We start from the raw sequence: 18,088 nt of genomic DNA on the forward strand, positions 1-18,088 counted from the left end.
CATGCAAATAATCTTTCAATTTCCTCTGCTTTTTTCACTCCATTATTATACTTTGACTAATTCAGATCGTTTTCTCTTGTGTTTCTTCAATCACTTCATATTAAAAAAAAGCACAAAAGTATAAATTTACTAGAACTCCACCCATCCCAATACCCAAAATATCAAATGGCTCTGCTCATTTCAATATGTTTTTACTTTAAACACAAATACGGGTGCAAGGTAAAATGAATTGTGATTTTTTTTGTGTGTGTGTCCCACTGCTTGGTGACATTACCATACCATGTGGTGCTCACTGAACTACTTCAAACATATTGGAAAAATGTTACATAATCCACATTACAATAAACTTTTCCTTTAAAAATACTTGTAGCAATCAAGCACAGAATTATTTATGATTCTTTTTCTCCTGTTCTTTTGGGCATATTCTTTTAGCATAGCATTTATTTTCTAGATAATAAGCATCACATAATATCTTGTTCTACTTGCACTGGGACATATGTGAATGTTTAATTACTATCTCTAGTGTAATAAAACCAATGTTTCATTCAGCCAAGAAGCCCCCTGTCAAGGCAGAGGATGATGTTATCTTTTTATTTATTTATTTTGGGGTAGTACTGGGGTTCCTGGAAACCCTTTTACCACCAGGCTACACTCCCACACCTATTTTTATACTTTTTTAAAAATTGGAAATAGGGTCTCTTAAGCCAGAGCAGCTCGCTTCGAACTTGTGTAATCCTCCAGTCTCTACCTCCCAAGTGCGTAGATTACAAGCGTGGGCCACCACCCCAGGCTAAGGAGGAGGAGGATGTTATTTTGAATCTACCCTGTCTTGAGAACAAATGACGTTGCACTTGGAATTGCTTATTCCTGGAATGGATTAGAGAGCTAAGTAATCAGAATCAACTATCTATGGTTGTACCAGTTTGAAAGTTTAAATATGGGCAAGGTGGTACATTCTTGTAATCCTAGCATTTGGGAAGCTGAGACAGGAGGATCTGGGTTCAAGGGAAGCCTTAGCTACTTATTGATGTTCATTGCAACTAAGTGACACCCTGTTTCATAATAAAGAATACAAAATAGAGATGGGGGTGTAGCTTGGAGGTAGAATGCCCTTGGAGTTTATTCCCAGTACCAGAGAAAAAAAATGAAAGTTTAATCCCCAGAGTTAACTTAGAATTCATCAGTCTATGGTGGAGGCATAAATGCACACATCTACCAGTGAACTCTTATTTCATTCCTATCTCATTCCCTTCCTTCTTCCTTATTTTTATGTTTGGCTTAATGGTTCACTTTGATATGCTTGTGAGTGTACATTATGTACATTAGAAAATTTTCCTCTTTTCCCCTCTTTTATTTCCTCAATTATGTTCCCTTATTTGCTTGTCTAAAGTATCTCCTTCTTTATTTAGAGTTCCTCCTATGACCCATTTTTTCCTAGCTTCCACATATTAGAGATAACATTGATTTCTTACTTTTGTGATTGACTAATCCCATTTAACATAATGCTCTCCAGTTTTATCCATTTCCCTGTAAATGACATAATTGTATTTTTCTTTATGACTGAGTAAAATTTCATTGTGTACATATTCCATAATTTGTAATCCATTCATCTGTTGCTGGACATCTTTGCTGGTTTCATAGTTTGGCAGTTGTGAATTGTGTGACTATAAACATATATATGCATGCATTATTTTGGTAGTTTGCTTTCCATTCTTTTGGGTAGATACCCAGAAGTGGTATTGCTGTTTCATTTCCATTCTTCTGAGGATCCTTTATACTGTTTTCCAAAGTGGTTGTACTAATTTTCAATTCCACCAATAATGTATTAGAGTTCTCACTTACCCACATCCTTGCCAGCATTAGTTGTTGTTAATGTTTTGGATGATTGCCGTTCTAGTTGGAGTTAGGTGAAATCTTAGATTAGTTTTTATTTTCATCTCTCTAATTGCTAATGATGTTGAACCTTTTTTCATACATTTACTGGCCATTTGAATTTCTTCTTTTGTGAAGTGTCAATTTAGTTCACATACCCATTATTTGATTGTGTTCCTTGTTTTCTTAGTGCTAAGTTTCTTGGGTTCTCTGCATATTCTAGATATTAGTCCTCTATCAGAAGAATAGTTAGAAAAATTTTTCCCATTCTGATGGCTCTCTATTGAGCTGTTTTACATTTTTATTGCTGAACAGAAGCTCTTCAGTTTAATACAATTCAACTTATTGATACACCTTTTAGTTTCTTGTTCTTTTGGGTTCTTGTTGAGAAAGTTTTTACCTGTGCCTATTTGTTGCAATGTTGAGAAAGTTTTTACCTGTGCCTATTTGTTGCAATGTTGAACCTATGCCCTCTTCAAGGAGCCTCAGTATCTCTGGTTTGATTTCTAAGTCTTGGATCCATCTAGAATTGACTCTTGTCCAGTGTAAGAAAGTGGGGTTTATTTGCATTTTTCTGTATGTGCTTAACCAGGTTTGCCAACACCATTCACTAAAGAGGCTGTCTTTATTCCAGTGTATGTTTTTGGCCCCTTGGTAAAAAATTAATTGGCTATAAGTATGAGTATTTCTGTTTTTTCTATTCTCCATTTTTCTATGTATCTGTTTTTGTGTCAGTGCCATGCTGTTTTTATTACTATGGCTTTTTAATATAGTTTAAAGTCAGGAATTTTAATTCCTCTTGCATGGTTTGTCTTAAAGAAAAGGAAAAACAAACAAGTAAATCATGTGAATGAAGATGTTTTTTTCAAGCCAAACCTGCTTCAGAAATAACTATGAACTTCACAGATCAGTCATGTGAGGTTTTTCTGGTAACGTACTAGTAGTTTTACATACATCCTAAATGTATATTGATAGTTTTTCACTTCAGTTGGAAAAATTACCATTGCTCTGATACTTTTTACCATAAACTGTTATTTTTCTTATTTAATACAGGAAGAAATTTTCTTAAATGATGACAAAAAATTTGTTTTTAAATAGTACGTTGGCTGGGAGTGGTGATGCATTCTTGTAATCCCTGCCTGAGGCTGAGACAGGAGGACTGCACAGGTTCAAAGCCAGCCTCACCTATTTAGTGAGGCTTTCAGCAACTTAGTGAGACCCTGTTTCCAAATAAAATATAAAATAGGTCTGGGAGTATATCCTGAAGGTAGAAAGCCTCTAGGTTCCACCTCCAGTACTAATAAAAAAAAAAAAGTTTGTTGTTCCCTTCCAGGTTTCCAGAGATGATGAAGTGATATTAGAGTTTAAAATAATGCTGGTTAGAAGTTGGAGAAAAGAAACATTAGAAAAAATATTTTTTCAGAGATTTAGCCATTTCTGATGAATGTGGAATATTGCCAAGAAAAGCATCTGAGTGCTTAGAAGAAAATTATGTGCAACTTAAAGAATAAACAAAGCTTTTATTTATAGATTATTACTGTGCATATCAAGGTAGGTTGGATTTGTAAGGTGAAAAGACCATAGGCAATTATTAGGAATTAATGTCTTTTTTTCCTTGCACATTAACACCCCATTTCCAGCATCAGAGAACTTGAGAATGCCTCTGTGCTTTTGTCAGGAGAGGACACACTGAATTCTCATTTCATTTATCCTTAATCTTCCTCTCCTTCTAAAATAGATTGTGGACATATATCCTGGATCCTCACAGATTTATATCTTCATAAGGGAAGTAAAACTAACTACAGTTTTAGCCAGGCATGGTGGTACATGCCTTTAATCCTAGTACTTGAGTGGCCAGACTCAGGAATATAGTGACACTCTTAGCCATCCAGCAAGACCCTGTTTTAAAAACAAATTAGTCAAATAAAATAAAAAGGCCTGTGACTGTAGCTTGGAGATAAAATGCCTCTTGGTTCAATATCCAATACAACAAAATAAAATGTAAAAGAACAAAAAAAAAATCAGCTGGTGACAATTTTAAATAATGGAATTTTAAAAGGCAAAAATATATTTTATAGGTGTATCATACATAGACAAATGCTCAGTTTTGTCTGAATGTCCCTGAGGCTCTGCTTTAATAAGTAATACTAGTTTTAACTAGCAGATCAGATTTTTATACATACATAAAGAAGAGAAAGAAGAAAATTTTGTCAGAGAGCTAAATGTTTTTCCAACAATTTTTTAAATTACTTTTATAGTTGATTTTTAAAAGTCATGTTTTTATTTAAATTATTAAAGCCTGTGGTGAATATTTGAGATTAGTGGAACTGTCTTATAGTAAAAATATTTTAAGAATTTAGATTTTGGAAAAAAAAATATGCATTTTCATGTAGGTTTCTTTCATCACTTCTACATGCAAAGGTGAAGGAATAAAAACCCTGGAAGTTTTCTCTCTGTGTAAAAATCTGTCCACAGAGAAATCACCAAATATTTGAAGTATAAAGTACCCATTACCAACACTTAGTTAAAGGGGATCAAAATAATTAGAAATGAATCATTGGAATATGCCTTCCTAAAATTTCCCACCTTGATAACTGTGACACTTGAGGCTGCTAGGGAGGGAGAAAAAGAGAAAAAATAGCAAAATGTTTATGACAAATGCCATACATGGATATCAGAAGTGGTTAAGAAGCGCTCTTCCACACCACAGTCCACCTTTTGTCTAGTGGAAAAGACTATGTAGACATGCAAAATAAACATGAGTTATAGTTCATGCTTAAGGGAAGAAAACCAATCCTCATACAATAACAAATAGCAAGAAGTAAGATTAATAGAGTTGGCTTTACAATCTGTGTTTAATTTAATTCCTTTTGTTACAAATTGCTAGCATTTTAGAGAAAGGAATGGAAAAATAAAGGTCATTGAAAATTTCTTCTGTAATCCAAAATATTGATCCAGCTGAATTTTATGGAGTCTATAATTCCTCAAGCTGTAAGAAATTGCTGGGCAATTGAATTTGTCTCATTAGTTTAATAGCATTTATGAAAAAGAAAAATAATAATTTTAATGTCTTTAAAGCCAGAGCCCAGCATAGCATTTGGTAGCCCCAAAGCTAATCATTTTAGATTCACTTTCAATAAAAAAAATTGCAGGTATAATCACATCTTTATACTGTCTCATTGCCTACATCACAAGAAGAAATTTTTATTTTTATTATTTTTAATTATTTTATTCAAAAAAATTTTATTGGTGTACTGTAGTCATATATCTTAAAGGGATACAAGATGGTGGAGACATACATGCACACCTCACCCAGTTAGCTAATACCTCATTCCCACCCTATTCTCACCCTCTCTCTCCTCATGTTTGGCTTAGTGATTGTTATTGTTTGTTAAAGTACATCACCTGCATTAGATAATTTCCCTCTTTTCCCTTCCCATCCCCTCAGTTAGGTCACCTAATTTGATCATTTACAGTATCTCCTTCTTTTTCTACAGTTCCTCCTATGACCCACTTTTTACCACATATTATGGAGAGCATCCAATTTCTTATTTTTTGTGACTGATTAGCCTCAGCATAATGTCCTCCAGTGACATTTATTTCCCTGTTAATGACATAATTGTGTTTTTCTTTATGGCTGAGTAAAATTCCATAGTGTATATATCCCATAGTTTTATAATCCATTCATCTGTTGATGGACACCTTGGCTAGTCACATACTTTGGCAATTGTGAATTGTGCAGCTATGAATATATACATGTATGCATTAGTTTGGTAGTTTGGTTTCTGTTCTTTTGGGTAGATACCCAGAAGTGGTATTACTGGATCATATGGTAAATTTGTTCCTATTCTTCTGAGAATCCTCCATAGAGTTTTCCAAAGTTGTTGCACTAATTTGCAATCTTCCTTAGTGACAGCTGCTTCACTTTTAGGGTTGCTGCACACTGGTCTGGATCTCTGAGGAATGTGGTAAATTTGATTGCCACTGCTGAAAGTTTTAAACCTTATTTCCATCTTTTCTGTGTTGAACTGCAAAGTCTCAGACTCAGTGCATTTATTGTGACAGCAGAGTCCCTGGGGTGGGTGCCAAGCCAGGCATTCTTCCATGGAGAACATGGCTACACTTACAGTGTTGTTGAGCACTGATCTGCCTCACTAGAGGATATGGTGGGCTTGGCCACCACTGCTGCAAATTGCAGCCAGTGTTTCAGCAGGAGGAACTGATAACTTACAATCCCATTGATCTGTAGCTGCATACTTCATGTCCTTGGTTGTTTTCCTGTTTGTCTCTGTAATGAAGAAAGAGAGTGCTTCTATGGCACCCATGGCTGCAAGATAGGCTGATTTCCTTTTGGGTGTTGATGAGTGCCATTTTCTCTGGATATCTGGAGGGTATGGTGAGTTTGGCCAACACTACAGGAAATTTTAGCCGGGGTTTAAACAGGAAGAACTGATGGTGTACAACTTTGTTGCTCTGAAATGGCTCACTTCAGGTTCTTGGTTGTTTTCCTGTTTGTCTCTGGAGTCAGGTGCAGTGTGGTATGCTGGAGCCACTACAGCCTCTGCTACCAGAGGTCCCTGCCACCACAAGGTGGGCAGGTTTCTTTTTTGCTCTCTGATCGGTCTTCTAACCTGATTTTTTTCCCCTGCAGCCTTGTACCTTGAAACTCCTTGAAGAGGGCATAGGTTCAACACTGTAACACAATAGTCACAAATAAAACTTTTTCCATAAGACCCCAAAGGCACAAGAAAATAAAAGGCAGATCAATATGTTGGCTTGCATTAAATAAAGAGATTCTGCACAACAAAGAAAACTATCAAGAATCTCAACAGAGAGCCAAAAGAATGGGAGGATATTTTGACACGTACTCTTCCAATAGAGGACTACTATCTATAATATGCAGAGAACTCAAGCAATAAGAAAACAAATAACCCAATCAAATTTTGGCAAGTGAACTAAATAGACACTTCACAAAAGAAAAATTAAAATGGCCAATAAATGTTTAAAATATGTTCAACATTATTAACATTCAGAGAGACCCACAGCAAAACTACTCTGAGATTTCACCTAACTCCAACTGGAATGGCAATTATTCAAAACACCACCAACAACAAATGCTGATGAGGGTGTGGAGAAGTGGGAACTCTAATACATTGTTGATGGGACTGAAAATTAGTGCAACCACTTTGGACAACTGTATGGAGGCTCCTCATAAGAATGGTAATGAATTTACAATTTGATCCAGGAATACCACTTCTAGGTATCTAACCAAATGAATGGAAAACAAACTTCCAAATTAATGCATAGATGCACAATTCACAATTGCCAACGTATGGGACCAGCCAAGATGTCCATCAACAGATGAATGGATTACAAAATTATGGGATACATACAAAATGGAATTTTACTCACCCATTAAGAAAAACACAATTATGTCATTTACAGGGAAATGGAGGAAACTGGAGGACATTATGCTAAGTGAGATTAGTCAGTCACAAAAATAAGAAACTGGATGTTCTCCTTAATATGTAGAAGCTAGGGAGAAAATGGTTCATATGTGGGACTCTAGGAATAGATGGAAAAACCACAGATGAGCAAAAAAGGTGACCTAACTAAGGGGGGTTTGAGAGAGAGGGAAATTTTCTATTGTACATGATGTACTTTAAGAGACGTGTCAAAGTCAATCACTAAAATAAACATGAGAAGGAGAGAGGAGATAGGAAATGGGGGCAGGAATTGAGTAAGGGCTAATTGGATGATGTGTCATATATGCCTCCACCATCTTGTACTCGAATAAGATGCACGATTAAATGCTCCAATAAAATATTTTAAAAAATATAGTTGATAAGAGCTGGACATGGTGGTGCAGGCTTGTAATTCCTGTGCTTGGGAGGCAGAGACAGGAGGATCATGCAGGTTCGAAGCCAGCCTCGCTGGCTTAAGAGATCCTGTTTCCTAATAAAAATATTTTTATGGGTCTGGGAGTGTAGCCTGGAATTAGAAGGTTTTCCAGGAACCCAGTACCACCAATATATACATTTTTTTTTCTTGGAAATCATTTCCCAACTTTAGTGGCTCCTCACAACTAGAAAATGTTCCTCTGACTTTGTTCCTTAGAAATTCCAAAGCCTTTTACACTTTGGCTTTAACCTATCTCTACAATATCCATTGTTTTCAAACAAAGAGTTTGTGCTAGAGCCTACCATCCTCTCCCATTGCACCTTCATTCACACTCTTGCATCAGTGAGGAATTTCACTCCCACCACCATGAGTTCATCTTCAGGACCAGGAAAATACTTAATGTGCTTGACCAGTTCATCTCATAATCCTCCTTCTTTGGCTTGCCTTTGGTAAACTTGAACTGCCCTGCCTTTCTTTAAGATTATATATATACACACACATACATACATATACATATCTTCTCCAGGTGGGTATAAGTTTTTTCTCTTCATCAGGTCACCTAGATTGCCTTGTCACCCAGCAAATTCTTTTTTCATTTCTATTTAGATGATTACAGACCTTTATCCAAAAACTATTTGCATACATCCAAACTATTCTGAGGCACATTTGTCTCCTCCCCTGTGTATGAGGGGAATTAGGATTTCTGATGGGAGTGACTCTTCCTGTACTCTGAAAGTACATGGGTCCTATCTGCATTTTGAATTTTCCAGGAGCCTCTGAACCCAGCTCCTACTGAGCACAGCCTCCTGTTTGGCACAGCAGACAGCTGAGGGCCCAGAGCAAGTGGTGCTTCTCTGCAGGTCCTAGGTTTGGGATCATTAGAGCAGAGTGTTTCTGTAATCTCAGCTCAGTGGGAAAGCTCCCCATGCCACCTTCCAGTCCACTGACCCGGGTTTCTGCTGGGCCACCAGAAAACAAATATGTAAATCTCCATCTGACTGCAGAAACATCTTTGTGTCTATTTATTCATCTGCCCTTGTTCCTCTGCTTTATCTGTGTTTACCTGGAAAGATGATAATATCTCTTAAAAGACTCTCTTGTGAAACACAGAAAGATATTATATATGTGTATACTTCTAGATTTCTGTGATACCTCAGGTCGCTTTTTCTAAAGAATTTAGCAAAAGGTTCATATCTGGCCTGTTTTGAGTTTTCTTTTAAATGATTTTCTGTTTCTTCCCATATGCTTTGAGTTTATATTAGTTTCCCTCTGGAGAGAAGTTGTCATATGAATTACATATACTGTATTTTTGTTTTCCTTTTTCAGTAGGTTTATCTTTTATTCTTACTGCATCACAAGCATTCCAGTGACTGCCAGGGCTTGAGCTTCCTTTGTGCTCCCCAACCCCATGACTCTTTTGAATAACATGGGATACAGTTTTTGTGTGATAGAAAATTATTCTAGTCATGCATCTCCAATTTTCTGTACTCCCAAAACTTTAGTGTATTTTAAAACTATGTTGAGCTATTAGTGACATGATACTATACGTAGAAGACCCAACAAATTCAACCAAAAAGCTTATAGAAATGATCAACAAATTAAGCAAATTGTCTGGATACAAAATCCATCTTAAATAATTGGAAGCTTCCTGGATGCCAATCATAAATCCACTGAAAAAGAAATCCAGAAAACATTTCCACTCAGTATATCTCACAAAAAATGAAACAATTAGGAATAAACCTAACCAAGAAGGTAAAAGACCTCTAAAAAGAAAATTATGAAATGTTAAAAAATCAAAATGGCCAAGAAGATCGAAAGATATTCCATGCTCTAGAATAAGCAGAATAAATATCAGCAATTTTTTTTTTATTTTAGAAGTTATCTACAGATTCAATGCAATGCCCATTAAATTACCAAGGTAATTCCTCACAGACATTGAAAAATCAGTCTTTAAATTTATTTGAAAGAACAAAAGAGCCAAAATAGCCAAAGTAGTTCTCAACAACAAACTACGTAGGAGGCATCATAATACCTGACTTCACACCATACTATGAAGCCATTATAATAAAACAGCATTGTACTGGCACAAAAACAGATACATAAAACAATGGAGCAGAATAGAAGAGTCAAAAACAAATCCACAAACAGGCAAGTGAATTTTGACAAAGGAGCCTAAAACATACAAAGGTGAAAAAAGATAGCCTGTTCAACAAATGGTGGTGGCAAAACTGGTTAACCATATGCAGAAAAATTGAAATAAACTCCACTTTGTCATCAGGTACAAGAGTCAATTCATGATGGATCAAAGACTTGGAAATCAGACCAGAGACCTTATAGCTCCTTAAAGAGGACATAGGTTCAACAATTCAACACATAGGCACAGGTTAAAAAACAAAACAAAACAAACAAACAAAAAAAAAACTTTCTCAACAAGACCCCAAAGGCACAAGAAACTAAAAGGCAAATCAATACATGGGATTACATGAAACTGAAGAGCTTCTGTACAGCAATGAAAACTATACAGCAGCTCAACAGAGAGCCATCAGAATAAAAAAAGAATTGTCAACTATTCCTCTGATAAAGGACTAATGTCTAGAATATACAGAGAACTCAAGAAACTGAGCACTACAAAAACAAAGAACCCAACAAAAATGGGCAAGTGAACTAAATTGACACTTTACAAAAGAAGAAATTCAAATGGCATTATTATTAGTGCCAAATTAATAACAATAAATGGCAAATCATTAGCAATCAGGGAGATGAAATTAAAATTACCCAGAGATTTCACCCAACTCCAACTAGAATAGCAATCATTCAAAACAGAAACAACAACAAATGCTAGCGAGGATTTAGAGAAGTGGGAACTCTAATACATTTTTGGTGGGATTGCAAAACAGTACAATCACTTTGGAAAAGAGTATGAAGGATCCTCAAAAGAATGGGAATGAACCTACCATGTAATTCAGCAATACCACTCCTGGGTATCTACCCAAAAGAATGGAAATCAAACTACCAAACTACCAAGCATGTGTGGCCTGTTCATAGCTACACAAATCACCATCGTTATACTATGGAATCAGCCAAGATGTTCATCAACAGATGATTAGATTACAAAATTATGGGATATGTACACAATGAAATTTTATTCAGCCATAAAGAAGAACAAAAATATACCATTTGTGGGGACATGGATGGAACTGGAGAACATTATGTTAAGTGAGATTATTCAATCATAGAAAGTAAGAAATCAGATGCTCTCCATAACATACATTTTTCTGCATATGATTAACCAGTTTTGCCACCACCATTTGTTGAACATGCTACCTTTTTCACCTTTGTATGGAAGCTAAGGAGAAAAAGGGTCATTGCAAAAACTCCAGATGAAGAAGGAGCAACCATAGATGAGCAAATAAGGTAACCTAACTGAAAGGGATGGAAGGGGGAAGAGGGAAATTCTCTAATGTACATGATGTACATCCAAAAACATATCAAATTCAATCAGTAAGCCAAACATGAGAAGGGAGGGTGGAGGGTAGGGGGTAGGAATTGGGTCAGGTATAATTGAGTAATGTGTGCATGTATGCCTTTATTATCTTGTACCTCATTAAGATTTATAATTACAATGTATCAATAAAATTAAAAGATTAGAAAAAACAACTTAAAAACTGGACACTGACTACCCAGATTTTCCCCTACCTCTGTACCCAAAAAGTATTTAGGCAGTTCTTCCTACCAGATATCCAAGAAAATACATATGGTACTTAAACATATCTTCTTTCAGATTCAAAAACCTTTGAGAGTGCCATTTTCTGCTCAAAGGGGAAAATTTTCCTTATGATTTCACTTGGACTAAATACCCCATTTGTTTTTGGTAGTCTCCTGAAACATTTGTCTTCCTATTTGAGTATCAGGCAGAAAAGTAGGAGTTGAAGAAATTGGTCTCATTCCAAATAGTAAGGTCGGCCTTCAATGACACCTTTTTCCAAAATAAAGTGCTTCCAATGGGACTTGAAGTAGAGACTCCTGTCCTTTCTAATCACTAGTCAGGCCCCCATGTGATTTTTTTTTTCTATATTCTCTTGCCTTCCCATCACTGTGCTCTAGGCTGCTGTCTGGTTTTTGTGATTGAGACTGGCTCTAACCTGTGCCCTTGAAACACAAGCCTGAATTGTTGGTTCTTCCAGTTTGCCTTGTATCTAAGACCCTGCCCCAACAGGTCTGCTACATTCTAAATATCCTACTGGAAGGGTGAATTATCTTTTCTTCAACTCCAGTGTTTTTGGCTATACCTTTCTGATTTCAACTTGGTCTTCAATTTTTGCCCCTCTTGAAAATTCACATAGCCCTGAAGGACATGACACCTTATTATCAGTCCACTAGTGTTTGAACTTCTCATACTTCAATGGTTAGTGAAAGCTCTAGAGAAAGCTGAAAATCTTGTATATTTTTTATATATACCTGGATTGATAAAGTGTAGTGGGATTATGGGCACTCTAGCAAGGATGAGGGATTGAATAGATTTACCCTGAAACTGTCTTGGTGGACTGGGGAATCTTGGTAGTGGTTGCAATTAAATTATGTTTTTATTGTGTTCCACTTTCAGTACTAAAAATGGTAGATGGAGTTTCTGGTTGTTTCAAGTGAGGGTATGGAGGGAACTCAGCAGGTGGCCTTAATTATTGAAAGAGCTCTTGCAAAAATAGTAACAGACAATCTTATATTTAGAGCTACCTACCATGTAGTGAAGGATAGATGTGTTTTTTATTTCCTACATTAAATTATCTGGGAAATTGGAATGGAAGTATTAGAAACATGATCTTTTGAGCAGAGGACAGAAGTCATCTCATTTAGCTTGTTCATTTTACAGGAGAGAACAGAATCCTAAATGATTACATACCCTACCAGAGCCCCCCAATGACTCACTGAGGGGCCTCATTTCCATTCACTGCAACATTGCACACTGGTTACACCTTAGCTCATTTCCTACCAACTCCATGAAACATCCTACCTTCAAGTTTTCCCTCCTGGCACATCAGATGCCCTTCCATCCTGGGAGCTATGAAGGTCTTAACACCACCTTTATTCTTTCTCTTTCCACTTTAAAAGGTGAACTTACTGGGCCTGGTTGGTCCTACCATACTCAACGCTGATTGTTATCTGTTCTATTTCTTCCATTAGCTTCTTTGAACTTATCACTCAAGTCTATAAGATTCTTTCTTAGAGCACTTGCTTTCACAGTCCTAGCAACTTTTTCTGTGGTGCCGAGCCCAGAATGTCCCTGCAAGATTCACCTACTGGATTTATCTTTATATTGCTATAATTCCATCTTCTAAGTCTCCCTGGTCCTGTTTCCTGAACCTATCCAGATGAGAACCCAGGTAGGAAAAACAGTGACTTTACAAGGCAAAAGCAAAAACTACATGAAGGTGTATGTGAGGAGAGAAAAAAGAGCACAAAGACATCAGGCAGTTCAGCCTTCCCTTGACTAGTAGCCTGAGTGACATGTATTCCAATTTGTAAGGCTGACACTTTGTATATATTTATATTATATAAAGTCACCTGCTTCCTAATGAAATTTTCATCAAAAGTAGATTATGTCATTGGTTCCCATAAGATTGCATTGCCTAGTGATTCTGTAGCTGTCTTGGCTTGTATAACCATTTTCTTTAGTGATTACACAATGACAATCTCTGAATGGGGCATTTCTCAGAACAAATCCTGTTTGTTAAAGTATGTAAGACCGTACACATGTGCATTTTTACATGTTGTACTTTTCAGGTAATGTAACAAAATAGTGGGTGGCTTAAACAACAGAAATTTATACAGTTCTTGAAGCTGGGATGCCTAAGATAAAGGCACAAGTAAGGTAGATTTTGTGCCCAGGTCTCTTCTCTTAACTCATAGACAACCCTCATATCCCTGAGTGCTCATGTGACCTCTTCAGCGTGTGTGTGTGTGTGTGTGTGTGTGTGTGTGTGTGTGTGTATGTGTAAACAAATTTCTTGTGTCTTTTTAAAAAAGTACTGATCTCATTCCAAGAACCCATCCTAATTACCTAATTTAAACCTAATTGCTCCTCAAAGTCCCTGTATGCTAGTAACACATTGGGGGTTAATACTTCAACATATGAATTGAGGGGACATACATTCAACCCATAATATATACACACATTTGTAAACATTTACACACAAATTAACACATATGTTTGAATACATATTTTATAATATAAGGCAAAAAAACTCTTGTGTTTGAAAAATGTTGCTTTATAATGCATAATCTTTTAGAAAAGTATTGATATTTTTCATGAAAGTTTTCTTTCATATGATTTTTAATAATATTAGTTATACTGTATTATAATATCATGCTGTTAAGGCTCTGGCTGCCAGATAGATACAAGTAATTCTTATTTGAATTTTAATTATTACAGCAAAGGACGCAAAAAGTTTTCTGTAAAACTACAAATTAGATGAAGGAGGAAAATCTGAAATTTTATACAGTTAGGAATTACATGTACTAACAGAGCAATAAATCTATCAGTTAATTGGTGAATATTATGCTCAAACTATATTGTATATGCATTAGAATCAGGAATTCTTAAATCTATATCAGTTTGTGTATTACAATTACAAAAAAAGTCCTGAAGAGAAAGTACTTTCTCCCATGTGACACTGAAGAGGTCACATGAGCACTCAGGGAGATGAGGGTTGTCTAAGAGTCAAGAGAAGAGACCTGGGTACTAAATCTACCTTACTTGTGCCTTTATCTTGGGCATCCCAGCTTCTTGTTTCCCAAGACCCTGCTTCTGTTCTCTCACTCAAGGCTCTCAATGTTACCTTCTATTCAGTGAAACTATGAGTAGGGAGAAGGTATTGTGTTAAGGTGTGTGTATGATAATTTTATACCAGGAAAAATATCTACTTAAATATATAAAAGAGTCAAGCTGATATGATATCCATCATTAGACATCAGCTTCTCAATCATTCCATATGAATGGATGTAAAATGACAAATGCTGGAGAATTTGAATGAGATCAGTGTGGGTCAACTGGGGTGACCAAGAAAGTCACCCTATGACTTTCTTTTTTTATGGAGCAAATGACACTTAAATTTTACCTTAGGGACCAAATAATTTATTCTGTTCTTTTTCCTGTGCCTGTTGGAGGGCCCTAAGTCCTGGATGATTTATAACCTCACATTCACATTGGCGAGGAACTGGCTGCTTTGCAGTTTTGCTAACACATCCCTTCTAAATCTCTTTCTCAGTGCTGTTTCTTTCTTGAGAGAATAACAATGATCAGCTTTGCAGCAAGCCTTCCATAGAACTCTACTGTGGGCCATGATCATATATTTTAATTATTCGTATTCAGAGTGAATAGTTTAATTCAAGAGAAGATGATCTGTATTCTAAGTTTCTTCAAGTAGTCATTACAGTACTTAATCTTGTGCAACCCCCCCCCCACCCATCTGAAGCACTGGCGTTAGTTTAGATAACACTTTTTAGCCCTGTTGAGCCATTATGGTAACATTAAATATTGAATTTTTTTCTCTTTTGATTCTGAGCATCAAGTCTTCATGGAGAAGCCAAAGCAGCACATTCTTTTTGCAACCTGCACAATCTTGATGGACCACTCAGGTGCTCCTCTTCTCTTTCACTTTCTTGTTGTAGTTTCCCTTCCTTTGGTGGTGTGCCAGTTTTCACTTTGTATTGTCTTTATTGTTTAAAAAGTGAATGGAGATAGCATGGCAGCACTGCCAGTAGGCCCTGTTGGAAGGTTGGATGTGATATAAAAAATGAGTGTAACAACATATATCAATAATTCATTTGCCTTTTGGGATTTTTAGAGAACTTTTAAATTAAGGATTATTTGAGTGAAAATATATGTGTAAGTAACAAGTGCCTAAAATATTGATACAGTCGACTCAGCACAATGCAATCTCAGATGACCTTGAGTAATTATTATAGTTCTGCACAGATTAAGATAAAATCTATTAACATGAATTGAAAGGCATCTAGAGAGCTGGGGTTGAAAGTTCTAGGTTTCCATCCTCAGCAACTAATGACATTTCTTAATATGTAACTCAGGCCAGACAACTGCATTTCATATTCTCATTTACATGTCTGTGGTATCTTTAGCCAAAATAGTAAAGGGCATTGGAGAGACTTTCAGAATTGTCTCACCTTGCTTTTTCTAGGAGAAAACTGAATTTGATCATCATTCTTAGCTTGCACAATTGTGAAAAACAATGCCCCTTTTAAGTTTTTGTTGCTGTTGTTTAAAAAGAATGTTGTGCTTTCTTTTGCTGATTTGGGATCTTAAGGAAATATTATTTATTCAAAATAGAACTTTTTTCACCCAAAATTTTACTATCTAAAGTACCTTATATTTTGTAGTATTTGAGACTGAGCTTTAACATTTTGTTGGTAATAAATTCCAAAAGATCAATAAGAATTTCAAAGGAGGCTTTTGCTTTGTAGATTTATGGTGGTATGCCTGGACTTGGCTCCTACTGTCACAGCTCAAGAGGGCATGAACTGCACCTGCCAAGATTTTGCTTTCTGTGAAGCCACGTGGACCTGTGGCCACAGTTGTGATGCTTCTAGAAATTTAGTCTTGTTTTCCATTCTTAAAGAGTCTCTAATTGATAGCTACTCATAAACTGTTAATATTGTCATCTACTTTTAACTGAAAATCTTAGGAATTCTTTGGCATAAAACTGCACAGGCTCAGTAAAATAAAGGTGTTAGATAGACCTTGCTTATAATATTTCCTAATGCACAGTACAGAGGAAGAATGTTCATTGAAGTGGTGACTTGACAGCTCTTTAGAGTATAAAAAACACTCATGTCAATAGCTACATATAAACAATAAGAGGGTCATTTACTATCATCTTGATTTTATAGACAAGAAAACTTGATCACAATGACACTAGTTTTTCCAGTTTATACCACTGATTAAAAAAAGAAGCCCAGGAACCCTGGCCTTTTTATTTTGAGGTCAGTGTCACTTCCAGGTTCACATAATGCATTTCCTATCACAGACACATATTCCATTTACATATCCTTCTGTGGGAGTAGAAATATCTTTGTACAAAAAGCAGTAATTAGATTATGGTCTCAAGCATCCCACAGTTGTATGGAAAGTTTGGAAATTACTGGGCCTTACAAGAAGTGTCATTAGAATTTGATTATTATATACCTATTCCTTTGGGTTCATAGAGGAACTGGCTGTTATTATCAGAGAAGTTTCTGGTGAAAGGATCTCTTATCATGAGTGTGAAGGATAAATAAGCAGATGAGGAATATCCATCTTAAGCAGGAGGTATGAGCAAAACATGGCTGCAAAAATGAGGGTGGTCTGTGGTTGAATAAAGGAAGAAGAAGTAGAACACAGGCTTCACAAGTGGGCTTTAAAATAAATTGCAGAAAGCTTGGCTTCCAGCATATGACCTTTTAATGTTAAATTCCATTTCTTTCTCTCTTTTCTTCTGTGTGTTTTGTGCATATTTTCTGGGGATTAAGCCCAGAATATTTTAACTAAAAGCTACACTCTCAGCTTTTTTTTATTTTTTATTTGGAAACATAATCTTGTTAAATTGCTTAGCTCTTTCTAAGTTGCTGAGGCTGGCCTTGAAACCTGCCATCCTTTGATTTCAACCTCTCAAGTACTGGGATTACAGGAGTGCAACTTATTTTTAATAAAGTTAAGGTCATAACCTACATGCATGGGTTATAGTGGTTGAAAATCCAACATTTAAAATACTATGATCTTATAAAATGGTGTATGTGTTTATTAATTAACTATTTTATGGTTTTTAGAACAAGATGTGCACATAGAAAAAAGGATTCCATGAATATATGGTTTTAAAATTGACATGCACTATAAATATGGGTGCATTCATCTGTGTCATTCAAACATGTTATGTCTTATTTCTCAGCTTCTTTCTCCTGATTTCCCATTTAAGTTGGAAGTCATTTGTATCTTGGAAGTCTGTGCTGACTGAGCCCTCCCTCTAAAAGCCTTCTGTTGTTAGTGCCTGCTTATGTAGTAGAAATTTGCTGCTTGTTCCCCTAGGCACTTTCAGCTGCCTTATGGAATGCAGAACTCTTAATCAAAGTTACAGATGGTGGCAATTACACAAATACAAAAGAGGACAAAGAGCAGAAAGAGGTAAGCTGCTGACCCACATTAATAGATTGTGAAAAATAATTAGTAAATAAAAAATGTAGTTTATTTCTTTATCATATTTTATCTTGATCCAGACTAGGAGAAGATATTTTTCCCCAAAAGGATTCTCTGACCTTTTGTATCACTAAA

The 18,088-nt window shown here is 36.0% G+C and overlaps 1 protein-coding gene across 3 annotated transcripts in view; it reads left to right on the forward strand.

Annotated features, from left to right (window-relative positions):
- UNC5D (unc-5 netrin receptor D) overlaps window positions 1-18,088 on the forward strand; it is a gene marked incomplete at both ends in the record, with an annotated part of 663,802 nt that overhangs the window by 169,392 nt on the left and 476,322 nt on the right. The window lies entirely within an intron of this gene.

This window comes from Muscardinus avellanarius, assembly GCF_963383645.1.
Source record: "Muscardinus avellanarius genome assembly, chromosome: 14".
Lineage (NCBI taxonomy): Eukaryota > Metazoa > Chordata > Mammalia > Rodentia > Gliridae > Muscardinus > Muscardinus avellanarius.